This window comes from Pyrus communis, chromosome 6 (assembly GCF_041283825.1).
Source record: "Pyrus communis isolate YQ-2024b chromosome 6, ASM4128382v1, whole genome shotgun sequence".
Lineage (NCBI taxonomy): Eukaryota > Viridiplantae > Streptophyta > Magnoliopsida > Rosales > Rosaceae > Pyrus > Pyrus communis.
The window spans coordinates 18,161,173-18,181,962 of NC_142570.1; the positions used below are offsets into that span (position 1 = coordinate 18,161,173).

At 37.9% G+C, this 20,790-nt stretch overlaps 1 long non-coding RNA gene across 1 annotated transcript; it reads right to left on the reverse strand.

Moving 5' to 3' along the window:
- Positions 1-2,131: 2,131 nt before the first annotated feature.
- On the reverse strand, positions 2,132-2,966 carry LOC148696373 (uncharacterized). The gene is made up of 3 exons (XR_015963261.1): positions 2,839-2,966; positions 2,283-2,347; positions 2,132-2,178 (listed from the first exon to the last, which is right to left on the reverse strand). It is a non-coding gene; the product is annotated as an uncharacterized LOC148696373 (long non-coding RNA).
- Between the last annotated feature and the right edge of the window lie 17,824 nt (positions 2,967-20,790).

Sequence of the window (20,790 nt, forward strand, 5' to 3'; positions counted from 1 at the left end):
ACAAATTAACAAGTGGAAAGGTGACGTATTGTTTTACCTTAACTATTTAGAGGGTCACGATTCGAATTTTCATGTTATTGTGTGAAATTTTTATATTATTTTGTGAAAGCTTAAGCTTTTAATAAAAATAAACTTAAAAAATGATGGAGACGAGGTTCAAACCCATCCCCAAGGCCGATGTAAAGAAGCAATAATACCACTTGTGCTAAGGATCAAGTTTGCAATATTCTACACATACTACAATATATACGTATATGCATGCAAAATTGAAAAACCGGAGGCCCTTCCGATTTAAGGGTCCTATGCGGTAGCACCACTTGCACCCCCTCAGCGCTGGCTCTGCCATCGAAAAGACGAAGGGGTGGAGGTGGCAGATGGAAATATTAATCTGATAAGAAGGCTTCTGACAGATTATATGTCAAAGTCACAAAGATGTTGACTTTGGGACAAATGGAATTGGAAATCTTTTGCAGCTTGAGAAATTAATATGGCTGAATAAAGGAAGAAGGATTTCTATACATATTAGCTTACTGGGTATGATTAATTAATTGAAAAAAAAGTGATTGAGAAGCAATCGCCAAACCCCCACCAAATAAAACCCTCCTTTTTTCTTTCTTAGCAATTTTTACTCTATAAACCCTCAAACAACACAGAAACAATATATGTTATATATTTATTCAAACAAAAAAAGAATTTGATGAGTAGAAGAAATAGAACAAGGGTTTTCTAGGTTAGATAAAGTGAACAAGACTTAAATATATTTCTGGACATCGATTGTTTTAAAGGAAAACTAACGAAAAGTCCAAAAAAACTTCTCTTTTAATGAAAAGCCTTTTTTTAAAGGTATAATGAATAATACCAGGGAAATGTATAAATGTGGTTTTTCGTTAAAAGTGAACAGTACCATGAGTGTTTTGTTAAAACTCCCTTGTTTTAATGATGTGGGAATGGCAAGGATAAGGGAGGAGATGCACTTGAGAAAATAAACTCTTTTATTTTTGTTATTCAATTTTAATTAACTAATTAATTATGTACTAATTAACTTTTTAATTTTCACTTGAAATTAATGTGGAGTCTTTTATTAATTTGGTTTGACAACTGATAAGTTTTGAGCGGGTGGTAATGCCACTCAACATAGTTCAGTGGCTAGTTGAGCTTAACACAAATTTTTCTCCTCAAAGGGAGCATTATTGCTAACCACCATGATTATGTTATATGCTTACCATACACCTAATCATTTATTAGTGTCATTTCACATAATTCTAGTTAACTTTCACATTAAATATTACTTTTTTAATTTTAAAAAAATAATCAAGATTAAGTGAGAGAATATGTAACAAATGATTAAGTATATGATAAGCATACACCAAAATTTAGAGTGATGAACAAAAATGATTTCATTTTGCAAAATAATGTTTCAGAAAAATTCTCTCTTCATGGGATAGCTTGTTGATTTAATTAATGAGCATAATCGGGGTCAACAGTTCATCAATTATATAGAAATCTCAGCCTGCACATTGACATATATGTGATGCGCAAACCAAAAAACGTGGTTCTCAATGGGTGGTTCGGTATGGATCCCATACCGAAACCCTTGTCCCGATTCCCAAACCGAAATTTTTGGGAATCCCAAATTCAATACCAATCCCAAACCAAATTTTCGGGAATCCCAATTTTCGGGAATCCCGAAATAATTTCGGGATTTCGGGACAAATCGGGAATCCCGAAATGCTTTTGGGCTTTTGGACTAAAATTTGACATATTATGTTTTTGGGCTAAAATTTGACCGTATGTCTATTCATTCCTCTTTTCATAATTAACCGTATGTCTATTCATTTGGAGTCCCCAAAACCTGCACAAAAATGTATAATTAACCGTATGTCTATTCATTCCTCTTTTCATAATTGTGGAAATTTGAAAACATGAAAACAACAGCTTCTTAAAGACTAGAGAACTGTAGACTTTTAAATCATAGAAGATTTCACCACCAAAAAAAATGATGACATTCTAAGGAGTAACAGTTTATAATAGTTGATTGAACCTAGGATGACCAAAATCAACCCAAAATCAACACAATGGCAATCTACACAGAACTAGATTGACATCCTCACCTTAATTATCTCAACTAGTATTTGGCTACTTTAAAGATTTCTCCTCGGCTTCCTTTAGTTCCACCAACTGTACTCCACAGAAACATAACACCTCAGAAAGTTAGACTGAAGGACAGATGAAGATAGAGATAAACAGATAAACAGAGAGAAAGCAAGAAAGAGATAACTAACCAATTGATCAAACTTAGGCTTGTACTGAGGTGTGACTGTGTCTACATACTTTGGGATTTCAACGCCTGCAACAATTTTGTTGTTTTACTTTTAGATAAGAAATATGCATACGAAAGTGACAATATAAATAAGCAAACTAAACAAGGCTAAATGCTAATACTCCGGCATTGTTTCTCTCTCTCTCTCTCTCTCTCTCTCTCTCTCTCTCTAGTATACACTATACACCCATCATTCTTATCAACTCAGCTAACTACACAAGTTTGATAAACACCAACTCATCAAGAAAGAGTGTCTGATTTTATATCGTTAATCAAGCACTGAAAGTATCGTGGTTACTAAATATATGAGAATAGAACCACAAATTCAAATTTAAACAATAGCACTACAACGTCTTATTTATTGGGCACAAGATATTTCTCAAAATACTACAAATCATTATCAAATACCACGTGCCAAGTTTTCAGCTCAAAGCAAGATGCAATTGCATGAAACAAAACAAAATAACACAGGCATTACACTTGTTGAATGCATCCATTCATCAAGTCAGAAGACATACTGTCATAAGCCTCCTTGTACATATCCACCAATCGAGACCCGATTCCTTTCCTGTAGTACTCCCAGTCTATGGGTTTAGGCTCCTGCACAAAATGAGAAGTGGGAATCAGAAAATATATTGAAAATCATTACAGTAATGTCAAAAAAGTGAAATAAATGCACCATTTCGACAATTATGTAAAAACCCATACATAATTTACCATTTCGACATGATTTCCCATATAATTAGTTGCTAAATACAAAATTATGTAAAAACCCATACATAATTTACCATTTCGACATGATTTCCCATATAATTAGTTGCTAAATACAAAATTTCCAATCCCAATTATCCGAGGTCCTTCATCCTCACCTTAATTATCTCAACTAGTATTTGGCCACTCCACTTTCGCCAGGAAACAAGGGCTGCAAGAGAATTTGGCTACTTTCTCAGTACAAAGGATTAATCAAATTACTACTTGTATTTCACTCATAATGACTACTTTCTGAATTAGCAACAGCAGGAGCATTTTTCATGCCGTGAAGTCACCATGAAGCGGATAAACTTAACTTACAATGCCGTGAAGTCAGAGACGATTCGTGAAGGAAGGCTGGGCCGCTAGAGAGTCAGAGACGATTCGAAGGAAGGCAAGCTGGGTGGTGATTCTAGTGAAGCCGTGAAGGAAGGCTGGTGGCAGTGGCACACGCACAGCGGCTGCGTTTTCAACTTCAAGCTCACAGAAATGGGTGATTCTGGTGAAGCCGTGAAGGAAGGTTGCTGGAAGTATGGAAATGGAACGGAAGTGAAAATTGAAATGGGATCTAACCTAAAAACAAATGAACGGCACAGATTAAATCTAAAACAATGAACGGTTGAAATAATTCTCTTATAATTAAAAAATAATATATATATATATATATAATATTTATTTCGATTCGGTATGGGAATACCGAAAAAATGGAGATGCAATACCGAATCCCATACCGAAAATTTCGGGAATTTTGGTTTGGGATTTTTTTTGGTTTGGGATCGGGATTTTTTCGGTTTGGTTCGGGATTTTTGGGATTTTTTTCCAGCCCTAGTTCTCATCATTCGACCTAGTTTCTAAGATCACCATGTTGGCACGTTGTCAATTGCTTAATCTACTGGCTAGCAAGGACAGAAATTATATTTGGCTAATATGTAGTAAAGTAGCAATGGTCTTTATATATACACTGATATAATTAATTAACTTGAACATTCTAATCAAAATTAGTTGGTAATACGTTAAGAGACTCAAGATCTTACATAGTTTTACATGTCTTGGTGCAAGAATTGACAATATTTGTTCCTTACCGAGAATTTACACTGTAAATATTGCAAATATCAAAATTTCGGTGAAATAAATGTTTACCAACAAATTAAATTTTAACTCGTAAGGACTATGGTGCATACCATAGGCACATGTGCCGATTCATTCACACTACAGTCAAAGACCACGCACCACGTGAAACTTCTCGTGGTCCCGTTTTGTTCAAGATCAAGCCTCGACGGTCTTTGATGAAACTTTCAGATCGATTCAAAGTCAAGTGTTCATCACCCTTGAATCAGATTCAATGACTTGAGAGTTATGAAAGGATGTCCAAACAATTGAATTTAACGAGGAAAACTAATGAAAAGGGCTTGAAAACTTTGAGTTTTAATAATAAGGACAAAAAAAAGGGTAAAGTGAATAATACCAGGTTTGATTTTTTAGTGTAAAAATATGGTTTTTTGTTAAAGTGAACAGTATCGTGAGCTTTTTGTTAAAACTCCCAATTTAATAATGTATGTACGGAATGCCAGTAGACCAATTAATCATGCGCTCATAATATACATGGATTTACAAAATTTCATTACATAGTATTTACTTAATTGTTGTTTTCGCAAAACTTATACCATCGTGTATTTACTTAATTGTTGTTTTCGCTAAACTTATACCATCGTGTATTATATATAAATAGGGAGACACCAGAAAATGTAAGTTCTATGATATATATCATCTATGATGAAATTTATGATATTGTTACTTAATATAGAAATTCATCTTTGTCTTCCATCTGTTCTGAATATACTAATATGGCATGCTTGATGATATGCATTATTGGATAATCCATGTATGCAGAAGTGTGTTAGTCAACTCTAATAATATCTTCTATTCGAATTATCATCACGACAAGAATGGTCCGCGTTTCATCGATCTATATATATTAAATATTCTATTTTAATTTCTAATAAAATTTAAGTGATAATATTGACATTTTTATTGTTAATCTAACAAAATCTATCATTTAACATTTAAAGAAAAAAAAAAAACTATAAATAGCTTCTAGAAGTGCCGATGCATGGCACGCGTGGTCGACACATAGTGGCCACATTCTAGATTGTAATTAGCTATGCTTCTATACAAATGATTTGGTTTATCTATAGCATATTCCATTAGCATAAGAAGGTAGCGAGTGAGGAAATGTTATTGGAGTAATAGAAAATAGGGAAATACTCCAAAATGAGATAATTTTTTAATTTTGGAATAGAAATAGGATAAATCGGTCATGCACAAGCTATGCACGCTATGCACACCATGCACAAGCCATGCACACCATGCACAAAATTGAAATTACTAAAATGCTCAAATATAAATACCAAAAATCCTCAGCTCATTTCATCACTGTTGGAGAGGGATGTTGAGAGCTTTGTGAGCTTTGGGTTTCTAGGTTGAGCTCAGATCTCTGAGCTTCGATTTCTAAGAGAGGGAAGTCGAGAGTGAAGCTTCGAAGTGAGAATTTCTCATTTGCATTAGTGTTCCATCCTTAAAGATATGATTTATGTACCAGATTTTGCGTTTTGGTCGGAAAGTTCCATTCTTTTCGGCCAGTGAAGCTTCGGCAACCATATTTCCAAGCTATCTGGGTTGTCTCTCTCTCTCTCTCTCTCTCTTTCTCTCTCTCTCTCTCTCTCTCTCTCTCTCTCTCTCTCTCTAACTCGGTCATTGTCTCCATTCCTGCAACTAATTACTTGTTTGTTCAATTAGGTTTTTTGGATTTGTAGAGATGGGAAGTCGAACAAAAAAGCGATGGGGAAGAGAGCTTGAAATGTGTTATGGAAATCTTTATTTGTTTATGGGTTTTGTTATTTTAGATTATGGGTTTTAATCTTAGAGTTTTGCGTTTTAATTTTTGTTTAGGGTATTGAAGATTCATGGAGTTGTGTTGGTGGATTTGGCTTTGTGGATTTGTTACAGAATGCTCAATATTTGTTAATTTTGTTATGAACTTGCAAATTTTTATGAATTCGATCTGGAATGGGTATTTGTTTGAAAATGTTTGTCAATTACAAGTCTTAGTTCAATATGAAAGAAATTGTATACGATATGCACATGACATGCACATTTGTCATCTCCATATAATTTGCCCTGTGCTTGTATATTGTAATCAGTATATACAAGGTGTTGGATTATGGGGTTCAAAAGGTCATTCAGACGATGAGTTAAAACCATAATAATGGGTTTAGAAAGGAAAAAAAAAGAAGAAATAGATGTAAAAACCTCCAAATTTCAAAGGTATTGGAAAGGTTTAATGCTTGTGCTTGGGTAAGTAGGATTTGCATTTTTTTTCTTTCCCTTTTTTTTTTTCTTTTTTTTTCGGCCAAGGGGGTATTTTCCCTCTTAGTTTGGGAAACTTGAAGACTTGTCCTTGCTTTGGAGGGATTCCCTTTTGTATTTTGGCAAGGAAAGGTATTTCCTTTAATGTTTTGGAAATTTTGAAGCCCTTTCCTTGTTTTTTTTTTTTTTTTTTTTTTTCTCTTCCTCCTTTTCTTTTCTTTGCTGATTTTTTTTGCAAAAACAGCATGCTTTTGTTTTGGGAAACTTTGAAGATTTGTCCTTGGTTTGGGAAACATGTCATCTGACTTGCACGCCAAGTTTGAGGTCGATTTCTCTTCTGGAAAATTCTGAAAAAAATATGGGAAATGTAGCCTTATCTCCTTATTTTTTCAGGCATATATCGTACACCACTAGGAAAAATTGGGAAAGCCTTTAACTCGTCATTTTCCCACAGCTGCATAGTTTTGACGGGAAAACAACTTTTCCGGGATTAACTTTGAAAACTAGAACGTTTGGCTTTAGGGAAAATTATGAAATTTGGATACAACAATCATCAGCCTCTAAGCTTCCTTCTCCAATTGGCCTTGCATCAAAACTCTTTCGGAAAGCTGAATTATCACAAAAAACGTCCTGCTTGTGCAGATTGGCTGAAACTTGCCAGTTTTTGCTTGCAATTTGCTTCCTTGTTTTGATTTTCCTTTTGCTATTTGGGTATGTATTTCCCTTATAATATTAGGAAGCAATGGACCCCTATTTATAGGATCATTAGGTGTGTGTTTTTTTTACAATTCACATCCTTGCCGTGCACAGCCATTGTGCCTACTGTCGGGCCTTTTTTGTTGCTGTCTTGTCATGGGTTTTTGTTGTTGTGCTTGCCATTGGCTGCTTGCTTGGAGCTTGTTGCATCGCATCACTTTTATTGTGTGGTGATGTGCAAAAGATTGCAGCGGGTTTGCATTGGGTAGTGTTTTTTGGTCACAGTTTTCCCTCGGTGGTGACGTTGCCATGCAGTGCAAGAAATTGCATGCATAATCGTTGTGGGGTTGCATAGTGTGATTGCGTAGAATTTGGTTTTCTTTGCTACTCTAGTATGCGTTGAAGGACCATCTTGTAGCTGCCCTCTTTGCCACGCATTGCAAGAAACTGCTTATGTAATTGCTGCAGGTTTGCATTGTGCGATTGCGTAGCATTTTGGTTTTCTTTGTTACTGTAGCGTGCGTTGAAGGACCGTCTTGTAGCTACCCTCTTTGCCGTGCTCTTCAAGCTTTTGTGGCTGATTTCTTTTCTTCGTTGTGACTTTGTCATCGCCATCCTTCAACGCTTACGAGGTTTGTCTCACATGTATTTTGCTTTAGTGAAGCAATTTTTGTTTTTTTCTTACCATCCCACCTTGTGCTTATGTTGCCTTGTTTGTTTTGTTGCAGTTTTGGTATTTTTTAAGTGCTTTAAGAGCAATACCATCACCATTCTTGCGAAGGAAGGCGATTCGCAAGATAGGGGAATGACGTTGAAGCTTTATGCGCCATTGACTGGCCCTAAGGCACTTGTTCTTCCTTCAAAAGACAACTCGATGCACATCAAGTCATGGTCTTCTGAAGCATCTTGGGAGGTGATAGATTTTGGTCGACCAAATACGAAGAAGAAGGTGTGTACATCGAGGATTCTTATCTTGAATCCTTCGCGCCATGTTCGTGACAATCCACCAGCTTTGTTTGAGCTTCTTGGCAATCACATCCGTAGTGGAGCTATTACTTGGAATAACACTTTGTCATCTATTAGAGAAGCCGTCTTTGTTTTTTTTTTTTTTTTTTTGCTCATTTTGTAATATGGCTTTGTAGCCAAATTCTTCCTTTAAAGAAATAAATTATTCACATTCTTGAATTTGCTCTTTATTCTTCAAAGTATTTGTGTTTACGTTGATGATGTGACTATACTTGAAGTTTTGAAGGTTCAAGTTGCTTACGTACCCTCGGTTGAGGAGGGATCAAGTCATGACGTAGTTCAAAGGAATGATGGATTGCTTTTGATGGTTTTGGTGGTGATTTTGATGATGATTTTGATTTTGATTTTGCCATACACAGTTTATGCTCTTGCGGGCTAGGAGCCTTAGGTGTTGCATTTTATGCTTGTGCAAACAAAGAGCATTGAGTGTTGCCTTTTATGCTCATGTGAACAATGAGCGTTGTGCCACGTGCAGTTTAGGCTCATGTAGGCGAAAAGCATTGAGTGTTTCCTTTTAAGCTCGTGCGAACAAAGGGCATTGTGCCGTGTGCAGTTTAGGCTCATGCAAGTGAGGAGCTTTAAGTGTCGTCTTTTATGCTCATGCGAACAAGGAGTGTTTTGCTGTGTGCAGTTTAGGCTCATGTAGGCGAGGAACTTTGTGCCATGTGCAGTTTAGGCTCGTGTAGGCGAGGAGCATTGTTTGTTTGTTTAGGGGTAGTAACCCTTCAAAAATCTACCATTGATGGGGTCGATCTTTAAGCCGTCTTCCACCATGATTAAGTAGGCGCTGTTGGTGTAGACCTCTTGTATTACGTAAGGTCCATCCCACTTTGTGAGTTGTGATGATGGGCCTTCGTAATGCCAAGAAAAGATCTCCAGTTTGGAAAGACCTTGGGCAAACCTTCTTGTGCATTGCTTTAGGTTGTGACGCCCAAAGGGCCACTACTTGTCCACAACATAATACTACTTATGTTGTATGACATTCATCGAAGATCGTTCTCGGTTGGACTATCATTTATTTTGAATAAACACAAATCCGAATACTTTGCGAAAGAGGTGGAGAACCTATTTAGTTTAGGATTACAATGCAATACAGTCTTTCTCTAATACGATATTCTTGACCACATTGTTTGGTTTGATAGGTTATTCATATCTACTATCCAATGTGATTCATTTACTTATAGGATTACCTTGAATGTGATTTAGAATGACTTCCTAAATCTTATTCATACTCTGGCTAGAGATTCTTAATCATATTATAGAGTAGTCTCCCTCAAATGGTTTGAAGGATAGAGATCCCTTGTTGTGCATTCACTTGGCTTCATGGCTAAGTTGCTTAACCCCATTTATGTCGTGGCCACCCTTTGATGGAGTGACTTTGATATAGTCAAAGATCAAGGACCTAACCACAAGACAACTATGATGCCTCAGGTCAAATGACTACTTTGCTTTATCCCAACCATGAGTTCTCATGTGACATGAGTATGAGAACTTCTCGTTGATCGTGTTCAGTGGACTCATTCTCTATTAAGCACCTACATGCTTGTCTTGGTGTCAATCACACCAATGACTCGAGAGCAGTCATTTTCCCCAAGAGAAGACATAACACGTACTGATCTTAATGGAGTGTCAATGCCCAATTGGCAATCCTATGATCAGGAACGTTTAGAATATATATACGAAAGATAATGATCTCATGAATCTAACTTCTTTAGATCACATTCTCCCAATTACATATTCCTTGGACTTATCATTTAAGCATATAACATTTATATAAGACGACTTTAAACAATAATCTTTGCGCTTCATATATTAAACTAGATTAGTTTAACATGAGAAATGTCCATAAAGTATCATCATATGATTGGCTTTAGGGTACATTTCCAACACTACGTAGGCTCGGGTCACTGGATTACTCTTAAACTCATCCTTGGCCGCCAGGATGATAGAACCACTTGTGCATGCACGGGTACAAGACTCCCAATGAATATACTCGGCTTGCAAGGATTCCGATTGTATGTTTTCCTTCAGCTTGCCTGGCACATGTTGGACAAAGCCAAACTGCCTACTGAAATGGTGAGGGCTATACGGCTGAACAATACATCAGTCTCTTTACTGCGAAACGAAGGTGTGAATCATTTATGAAGCCTCGCCGCGCCGAGCCAACTTTCGTCGGATGGTCCATCCTCAAACCGTTATAGCTTATAAACAAAACTCGCGCTTGCAAATCATCAAAGTTCTTTGCAGAAAGCACACCAAAGTAATTTGTCATCAAAGGCCCTAGCTTAACTGAAGTTGGTGAAGAAGGCCCTGACTTGTCTAAAGTTGATGAAAAAAAATGAATGCCAAAGTACTCACCTAACCAACCATACACATAATGGTAGGGGAAGTACTACAACACGATCTTCGGTACTTGCCTAGCTCAAAAAAACACTCAAGCGATCATAAATATCGGCTAAGTCTAGAATAGCAAGGCTGAAAGATCGCCTGAACCATCTTGCTAACCACTTTGAAGATTCCGGGGCGAATAAAGTTGACGTCGTTTTTGGGGAAAACAAACTTACAAAGTCAACAAGCTAAGAAAGCAGCTAGGTAAGATTCTTCCACGTGCTCTGACGCTACGCCAAGATCTTTGAATGCTTTCAACTTGGCAGGGGAACGGCGCCTAGCTAGACCAATGGCACCTGACGGGTCTGAGTCTCCCTTTAGCTTAATGATCTTGTTGCGGCCAATTTTCTTCGAAGGCTTTTTGTACTTTATGGCATCCCAATACCAAAATTGGATCCATGAAGAAATCTTCACACCTGACTTACCCTGAGCCTCCAAGGAAAGCTTGTGATACGCCCAAAACAAATAGCGGCAACTCGCAGGCAATCCTCAGCTATTGCGATGATAATTTTCTTCCACGCTAGGAACAACCTTGTCATAAAACTTACCCTAGATCGGCAGGCCTACTATCTTATGGAGATCCCAAAGTGAGATCGACATCTCCCCTTGTGACGTGTGAAATGTGTTGGTTGCTAAACACCAATGCTCAAAGAATACACAAAGGACGGAAGGATGACGATCATAACTAAACAAAGATGTGTACACAACATAATAAAGGCCCATCTTGGTAAGCACGTCTTTGGATCGGCTCAAGACATCTTCAAGCCACTCCTAATAAAACTTAGCAAAGACAGACTTTCCAGTAGTAGACAAGATATCATTCCAAGTCATTGCTTCGCTACAAATGCGATCACTAAGAAGCTCAAACGAAGCCGGTGAATTGTCGCGAACATGGTGCGAAGGATTCAAGATAAGAATCCTCGACATATACGCCTTCTTCTGTGTATTTGGTTGACCAAAATCTGTCATCTCCCAAGATACTTTAGAAGACCACGACTTGATATGCATCGAATTGTCTTTGGCAGGAAGAACTTGCCTTAGGGCCAATCAACAACGCACAAAGCTTCAATGTTGTTCCTCTATCTTGTGAATCGCCTTCCTTCACAGCAAAACCCCATTGCAGTCTTTTGCACAGCACCATGCGGTAAAAATTGATGCATTGCAACAAGCACCAAGCAAACAGCCCACGGCAGCAACAACAGCAGTACACACAGCAAGCACAATGGCAGTGCATGGCAAGGGTGGTTTGTGACAAAAACCCACACCCAATTATCCTATAAATAAGGGTTAACAACTTCCTAATGCTATAAGGGGATACATTTCAAATAGCAAAAGGAAAATCAAAACTAGGAAGCATATTCCAATCAAAAGAAGGAAGCAAATTCCAAGCAAAAGTGGCAAGGTAATTTCGGCAAACAATTGGAAAAACATGTTTTTGCACCAAAAATCAGGAAAGAAAAGAAACGGAAACAAAAAAAAAAAAAAAAAAAAAAAAAAGGAAATGGCTTCAAAATTTCCAAAACATCAAAGGAAAGTACCTTTCCTTGCCAAAATAGAAAAGGGAATCCCTCCAAGGCAAAGACAAGTCTTCAAGTTTCCCAAACCAAGAGGGAAAACACCCCTTTGGCCGAAAAAAAAGAAAAGGGGAAAGGAAAAAAAATATAAATCCTACTTATCGAATGACAAGCATTAAATCTTTCCAAAGCTTTGAAGGAAATCATCAAAGCTTTCCAACACTTTGAAGGAAATCACCCTCATTACCAAAAGTGAAGGAGGTTCCTACCTAAGGAAGGAAAAAACATTTTTTTGCTTTTTTTCCTACAACCACAAGGAAAAAATTTAAAATACACCAAATGTATATTGTCAAAATAATGGAAAATCAATATGCACAACATTTCTAAAATTTGTTTCAAGATCAAGCCTCTACGGCCCTTGAAGAGAAATTTCATTTTCTTTCAAGATCAAGCCTCTACGGCCCTTGAAGAAAGTTTTCGTTCAACAAATATGCCTCAACGGCCCTTGACGAAATTCATCATTCCAATTCTAAAAATAAGCCTCTACGGCCCTTGAAAAAGCAAACTAATTCAAGATCAAGTCTTCACAACCCTTGCGTTAGAACATTCACATTGCAGGACTTCAAAACACATTTCCTACATGCGACAAGCACATGCCTACAACGCGCCTTGAAGTGGGGGCATTTGTAGACATGTAAATTTCATTGCATACAGATGATGCATCACAAAGCTTCACGTGGCATATGACTCATCACAAATGGACAAGTCATCAATGACATGTGGCACAAAGCAAGCGAAGGTAGAATAAAACTTCCCCAAATTTAGGCCAAGTTGGGGGGGGGGAATCTCTCCTTAAAACTTCCCCAAAATCGGAAAGAAAACTAAAGTATCTTCATGAAACAAGCAAGAATTGAAGATTGCTCACAAAATAGGCAAGAAAGCCCTATAATTTGGCCAAGCAAGGGAAAGTGGTTGCAAACAAGACACAAAACATGCCTAAATTCTCCCATGGAAAAATCAAGTCACAAATCAAAGCCAAATCCACTCAAAGGCATGGGCTTTGGAAGTCTATAAATACAAGGTCCTCAGAGAAGCATAAAGGTTGACAATTTCTACATTAAAGGGCCGAAATTCTCACAAAAGGAGAACCTATGCTAAATCTTTGAAGACTAATACACTATCAAAGCTCTCTTCAAAGAATGCACAACCAAAGCTGAAGCTTTCTTTCGACCAAAGATGAAACATTCCCTTGAAGAATCAATAAGCACTTGTGCCGATTCCTTCAAGACTTTATTGCAAGCTCAAAATTTGTAATGACGTTCGATTCAAGGTCAAGTCACCAAGACCCTTAAATCAACGAAATTTTACATCAGCACTCCCTTTGCTGCAGCCCTAACCTTGAGGTGAAGACTATCCAAGCATTGTTTCAAGCTTAAATCTTTAAGCAATTGTTCAATCATTCGTTCAAGATTAAGTCATCGCGACCCTTGGATCAACAACCAACGCATCTACATCAAATTTGAAGACTGAATAAGAGGAAAGTTGTAAATAGAGATTGTAACCTACAAATTTAAATCAATACAAATCTACTTTGTACACGTGTTCTCGTTTCATTCGTTACAGAATTTTCGTGTTTACACCACCTCCTTGTAGAAGGAATGGAAAGATCGAAGACTGTTTATTACGATTGTCAAGACTTCTTGAGGCAACATCAAGAAAACTCCATCCATATAAGCTCAAGGATCAAATACCCAAAAGGCATCGAAGGGCTCAGTCTCCTATCACAACGTAGGCTGGCCATCAATCCAGAAAAAGAACAACAAGACTTTAAGGGACAAGAAGCTATAGGAGACTCAAGGGACTTCTAACGAACACGTCCTGGAAATGAGTACGATGAATCTAGGGAGAGGCCAATCACATCATGAAATATGTCAATGTTAGAATAAAGCTCCTAGAATCCCATATCAATCATGGACGAAAGCCGGAGACTCTCCTCAACTATAAAATAAGATCATTCTCATACAATTAAGGAGGAATGTCATTATTGTACTTAAACTAGTCATTAGAACCCACTAATGATAATTATGCTTGAACCTATGTATTTGTGTAAACCCTTTACTATTAATGAGAACTCCTCTACCCCGTGGACGTAGTCAAACTTAGGGTGAACCACTTACATCTTGTGTTTGATTCCCTATCTCTATCTCTTTACACATTATCATCCTAGGTGACCGGAGTAACCGAGTGAAGGTCACAGACTTGACACTTTACGTTGTTCCAAAGTCCTCGCTGACTTTGTGTGTGACTTGACACTTTCCATTGTTTTAAAGTCCTCGCTAACTTTGTGCATCAACAAATAGTTTGAGGGTAATTTAGGATTCTAAGAATTCAGGACGTTACATTACATCATGATGGGTTTTGATGGCCATTACTATTTTACGGCCAGACCTAGTCTTGTTTAGGGGTCATATATCCAAGACGTCCCTTATTAGGACAGAGATTAGTATAAATATATCATGGTTGTTGGTAGAGATTGGAATGGGGACACAAATGAAGACAAGGTTAAAGCACTCTTTCTTTATAATCCAGAGTTTAGAGATGAATTAGTACACATCAGTGTGCGTCATCCAAAATTAATTAGTCGAGCAATGCATTGCAATTGGAAGTGACTTCTCTCACCTAACGTTTCACTAATTGTAGAAAAGATCTAGCCATCAACCACTATTCAAAATTTCCTATACCAGAGCCGGAATGGGCTGAGCCTCGATTTGCCCATAAAAAATTTCACTCTTATAGGTCCCCAGCTGCTCCGTCTTTTGGTCTGAACAAATGGAAGCAACCCAACATTTCCTCTTCACAGCCACCAGTTGTTTCTCCACTACCCTAACTACTGATTAAGATACTACACCCGAAGATTTTGGACAAGAGAGAAAGGTCCCTTTTCAAACAATAAGATGTTTCATTTCTTCAGCTTCCCTAGTCTCTACAGCGTCCATCTCATTATCTTTGGTGAATGAATCACTTGCTCTATCTTCTTTGCCTTTAAACCGACAATGCCACTGTCTTTCAAATTCTTTTCTTAGCATTTTCTTTGGCCCTTTTACTTCTACCGATCAGAGCCACTACTTCCTTGCCTGTTTCAAGTTTTACCCCTGTTCTTACCTCGTAGGTTTCGTGACTGTTCTTCTCCGGAATGACAATTCTCTGCCACTTGTTCCAACGAGATCTGATTGGATGGTACATCTTTCTCTCGTGATTCGGCTTTCACTTGATTACGTTGCCATTCTTTTTGAAGACAAGGGTTTTTGTAATACAGGCCACGGTTGAGTCCTTCTTAGAATAGCAATTGCCTTTGCAGACAATAAGGAATTTGCATGTCTCTTGAAGATGTCTTGACGTGGTGCCATATGAGCCATTATGAGGTGATTTTCCTTTTCTTCATTTCCTTTATGTCGGCATATGACTTTGTAGTTGTTTTCCTTTTATAACTTTTGTTCATCAGGCTACAATGTGAACATAAATGACCTTACTATGTCAAGTGGGGCCAATTTGGGAACTTGAATGGATCGCTGATCAAGAAACTAGGGTAAGAGTAGAGGCAGAGCAACGTCTGTTGTCCATATCAAATAAGCTTAAGAAAATACGAGCCAAGCAGTAAACCTTGGAAGATACCCACGAAGCAAAGCTACATCGATATATTGACGTTGCTACACTTAAAGAGTTAAAGGTTATAGATTACTAAGAAGACTTCATGAGGATAACAGAGAACTTGAGGTTGAAGCGGTAGGCTAAGGCCAAGGTGGAAAAATGGGACTAGCTTAAAGGAAGAGTTGGAGCGCTTGTAATTTTGGCGTGAAATACATGGGTGACGGAGAAGGAGGCTCTTCAGTAGGAGATCGGCCAGCTTTGCCAAGAGGTTGATTAAAAAGATAATAACCGTATCGCGGATCTCTAGTAGCTCACCAACATGCATGTTTATGAGATGTTGGTGCTTTGGGAAGAGCATGAGAAGATGCTTGCAGAGGAATACGACAAAAGATATAACCTCGGGTATCAAACTGGTTATGCCCAATGAGATCACCTTCAAGGTTGGGACGTTTACAAGATCCTAGAAGAGATCAAGAATATGGATTTTCCTATTCCACATTATTTGCTGGATGAGATTTCAGACTTGAAAATAGAGTAGGAACAAGAGTCTGATCTAGCATATGATGCTCCTGGAGGGTCTTCAACTACTTCTAGGGGAAAAGAAACCACCAAAGAAGACTAGCTTTTTTAAGGCTTATTTGGCTAGGATATGTGGGTTTGTCCCTTCAATAATTTCAAGCTTTATTTATTTATTTTTATTTTATTTTATTTTTTGCAGTAATATGGATTCCTCTTTATTCTTTTTTTTATTTTTTTTATTTTTTATTTTTTATTTTTTATGGAAAAGATCTCAATCCGATAACCTTCTAAAGTAAATGAACTTTATATGAAGAATAAATGCTGGAGCAAAATAAGAATAAGTTTGTGGGCCCGAGACAGAGCTTAGCAGCCTCTTTCGACAACGTTGATTTGCGGAAACATTGTCTCCCAAACAGTATTCATAAATTATTCTCATTGCGATATCTGGAGTGTCATATTACTCTGATAACAAGAATTAAATATTAGACCCAAGAAAACTTTTTCTCCGTAGTTATTGAAATACACTTATTAGGATTGAAAAGCTTCAGATCATTCCTAAAAATATTTTGTAAACATGAGCTAGTTTCTCTATGCCATACCCCAGTTCTTACGTCAATGACTTCAATTCTTGCAATGTAGTTCCAGCAAGGAATTTTTCTTCCCGAACTTGATTGCGTGTTCATTACCAGTGAATCTTAGACGAAAGTTCTTTAGAGACATTCATCCACATATGACTCAGAAATTTTGTATCCTGTTGTCAAAATCCTATACTTCAGACCTGAGTGTTTCTAATCAAACTACTTTGGTTGGCTTAGTCAAAGCATTTTCGTGTATTGAAGTTTCGTTGGAATAAAATTCCTTTTTAGGATTGCCTAGTATGGGTGCCCCCTTCGGACCTACTAATACACAATGTTGCAGAACATACTTGACTTAGTATATTGGTGATGGATAGAAGTAGTCGTACTCAGGGTCAGAGTTCAAAGCCACTTTCTCATGATTTTTGGGTCGCCCTTTCGACTATTCCCTGTAATGGCGTGGAAACTAGTTTGGAATATTATAGCCCACAACTTTGCTAGTTGTATAAACTTTCTAGAGGTCGGATGGGGCATTGGACTTCTGGGTCAAAGCACCATGTGCCCGTAGCCTACCAATTGTTAAGTCTCACAAAAGCTACTAATCATTCAAGACGGACTGGGCTAAAAGATACTCCTTTGACAATGATGCTTTGAATTTTTAGACCTGCGTCTGTGCGAAGTTTTCAAAGTTTATGCATTTGTGTGGGATAAATAAGATATTCCCTGCATCACAAAAAGAAAAGAAAAGAGAAAACAGACATTTGTAGATCAAAACTTCTTTTATTCGTACCTAAAGATATGTGATTGAATCCAGAGAATCAAATCACGGGTTTAGTTCTTAGAAAAAAGATGATATGGCATAAAAGTTCCATCAAGGATCACTTTTGATGATAAGCCTATGGTGAGGCATAGGAGATAAGTTCTCCATAGACTTGTCTTCGTGCATACAACGGTTTTAAGATTGAGTCTGGGGTCGACTGCCTACATATCCTGGGAAAGGAATCAAATTGGGGTAGTTTGAAGGGTGCCAATTCTTACTTAAGTCCCATAGAGATATTTGTGGAGGGTCTGTCTTTCACCAGCAAGGGCTCTTATGGTAGGATAATGGGGCAATGAATTATTAGCGGGGGGAGTTTTACTTATGTTGTGTAGTTATTCTCAACTGATAATAGCATTCTAAAGAGATGGGTTGTCCATGACATGGAAGTTCATTAAGTGTTCATATGGTTTTGCTCGCATTTTGAGTTGTACTATCCCCATGGTGTGGAGCGGAGTTCCATTAAGAGTTTGGACTGTAGGTTTTCTAAAGTTCAGCTTTAATGAGGATGCCTATCCTTTCAGCTACACCTTTACATAGAGTGGTACCTTATGATCCATTATCTATTAGAACCCGGTGTACCATGGCATCAAAGAGTTAGGAGGAAAACGGGTAGTTTCTGACCCAGAGATCACGGGGATCTTGGAGTGGTTTCGCGCCATCTTTCTTCCTTTCTATGTCTTTTGGAAGTATTTAGGTCTTTCTCTTATGCGATTGATTCAGATTAACAACTTCCCTCCCAGATATGGGATTGAAAGTAGGCTTTAGGTTTTCTGTGGTTTTCCTTTGGGTACTTTTGGTACGAGTTCTTAGGCCTGCCTACTGGAGTTCGGAGTCGTCATCCTTAGATTAGCTCGCATGGTGGAGTTTCCGAAACAGGTGATGGTATCTTGAATAGTTATCATCCTTTCGTCTAATTTAATGAGTTTTCCCCGTTCTTTGGCTTGTAGATTCCTCCAAAAATTTTCATTGATGTGCGAACTTTTAGTATGCCATCCGAGATATGATCCGTAAAAAGGACTTCTTCTTTGTTTGGGTGTGTGGCTTGTCTAAACGGTGATCACTTTGATATAGCTTCTATAGGGTAGAGTGATTTTGCCGACAGGAATAAGAGTTCACACTCAATAAAAGCACCAATTGTTGGAACCAAAGCTGTATACCACCGCGGATGATGGAGACACAAATTCAAGCAACTTGCAAAACAGAGAACAACTGTGAGTAAGCCTTAGACTGAGGTGGTGTGCCGGCCACTGACTCTCTAATGGTTAAGTTAATGAATGATTTTGGAATTAAGTAGTGGGTGAAAGAATTTAAGAATATTTAATTTTGTGTCCATATTCGGATCAACAACAGACACACTTATTGCCCCGAAACACATTGATGGTGGCACTGTTACTCTGTCTAATACAGCTCCGCACGGAGCTGGTAAGTCGATGTCAGCAAACTATTCAACTGAAGAGACAAATTGCACCTGTAGCAACCCTTTAGTAACCCTTTCTCTAACAAAATGCACATTTATGTCGATGTGTTTTGTTCTTTGATGCATCATTGCATTGCAGATCAAGAGTATCACTAACAAATTATCACAGAAAAGTGTTGGAGGAACTGATATTGGCAGTTGAAGAAAAGCAAGAAGTTATTTGATCAAGTAAAGTTTAGCAGCAGTGGATGATGAAGCCCGATATTCAGCTTCAGTAGAAGAACAAAACGTAATTTGTTATTTCTTGGAGGACCATGAGATAGGATTGGAATCCAAAAATACAACAAAACTAGTAGTAAATCTTCTATCATTGGGATCACCTGCCAAATCAACATCACTAAATGCTCTTAAATCCATATCACATCTGACATAATGAATTACACATCCATTTGTAGTTGCCAAACACCTCAGAATCTTTTTGACAACCTTAAATTAAGAGTCTATAGGGTTTTGCATAAATAGACAAACCTGATGCATTGCAAAAGCAATGTCAGGCCTTGTGCATGCGAGATACTAAAAGGCCTCAACCAAACTTCTGTATAAGGATGGGTTGTTATATGGTTTGCCATCATCCATCAATAATATGTTGTAGGGTAGGCATAGGGTAGCACAAGGCTTTGACAACAACATCTTAGATTTGGTGAGTAAATGAGGAACATATTGTCCTATGACTGAAAGATGCCTTCTGGTTTCTACACAACCTGTGTACCCAAAAGAATAATGAAGAGGTCTTAGATCCTTGAGACCAAACTCACTTGTTAAAGCAGCAATAACTTCCGGGTTTTTATCACAAATAGTCCCTGATATTGACCCACCCCATCACTGTTATCCTTGAAATTGAAAATAATCAATGTAGTCCCTGAAAATTAATGTCACAAATCAATATGGTCCTTTCGTTATAACTCTATCAAAATTTATGTTATGTGCTGATGTTGACCATAATTGTGCTTCACAAGTCTAATAAAATATTAATATGTGTATTTAAAAATATTTAAATAGTAAAAAATATCATTAAAAACATAAGAGAGCTAGATATCCTTGATGACATTCTCATGAAGTGTGACGCAATGCACGACATCCTTGGGCTTCTGCAACTCCGCTTCCCAGCACTGCAAAAACTTGACATGTGGTCCTATGGCATCATAGTCCATTTTCCAGAAGCTTTGTCAATGGTAATCATATCCCCACTCTGCACCTTCTCCTTCCCCCTTCACCCAAAGCCTCAATCATCTTCACCCCAAGTCGTACAAAGTCTTCATCTTTGTCATCATCAATGTCACCTGCTCCATCATTGCAAGCCGGTCAGTTTGAACCTCCACGACCTCATGTCGATGATCTCAGTTTCTCCTTGATTCTAACCTAAATGGATTTCTTAAAGGCTTGCATCAGGGTTTCAGTCTTCCATACCTCTAGAGAAGAGCTTACTTTCAACCAACATCACGAACTAGGTTTCTAGGTTGAGAGGCTTCCTCATGACCGTGGTGATAGCGGTCTTGCCAGGACCTGGATGATCCGTCAAAAGAACAGCCCGACCCATAACTTTTTCTTAATCATCTAGAGAACGGGGCTAATGGCCATTCAATCGAATTTTGGCCCTGGGTGTAAGAGCGTTTGGCTATGCATTCTATTTGAGCTAGGTCTTAACTCTTTGAGAGCTTTACCCAATTATGTACCACATCAGCACATAAAAG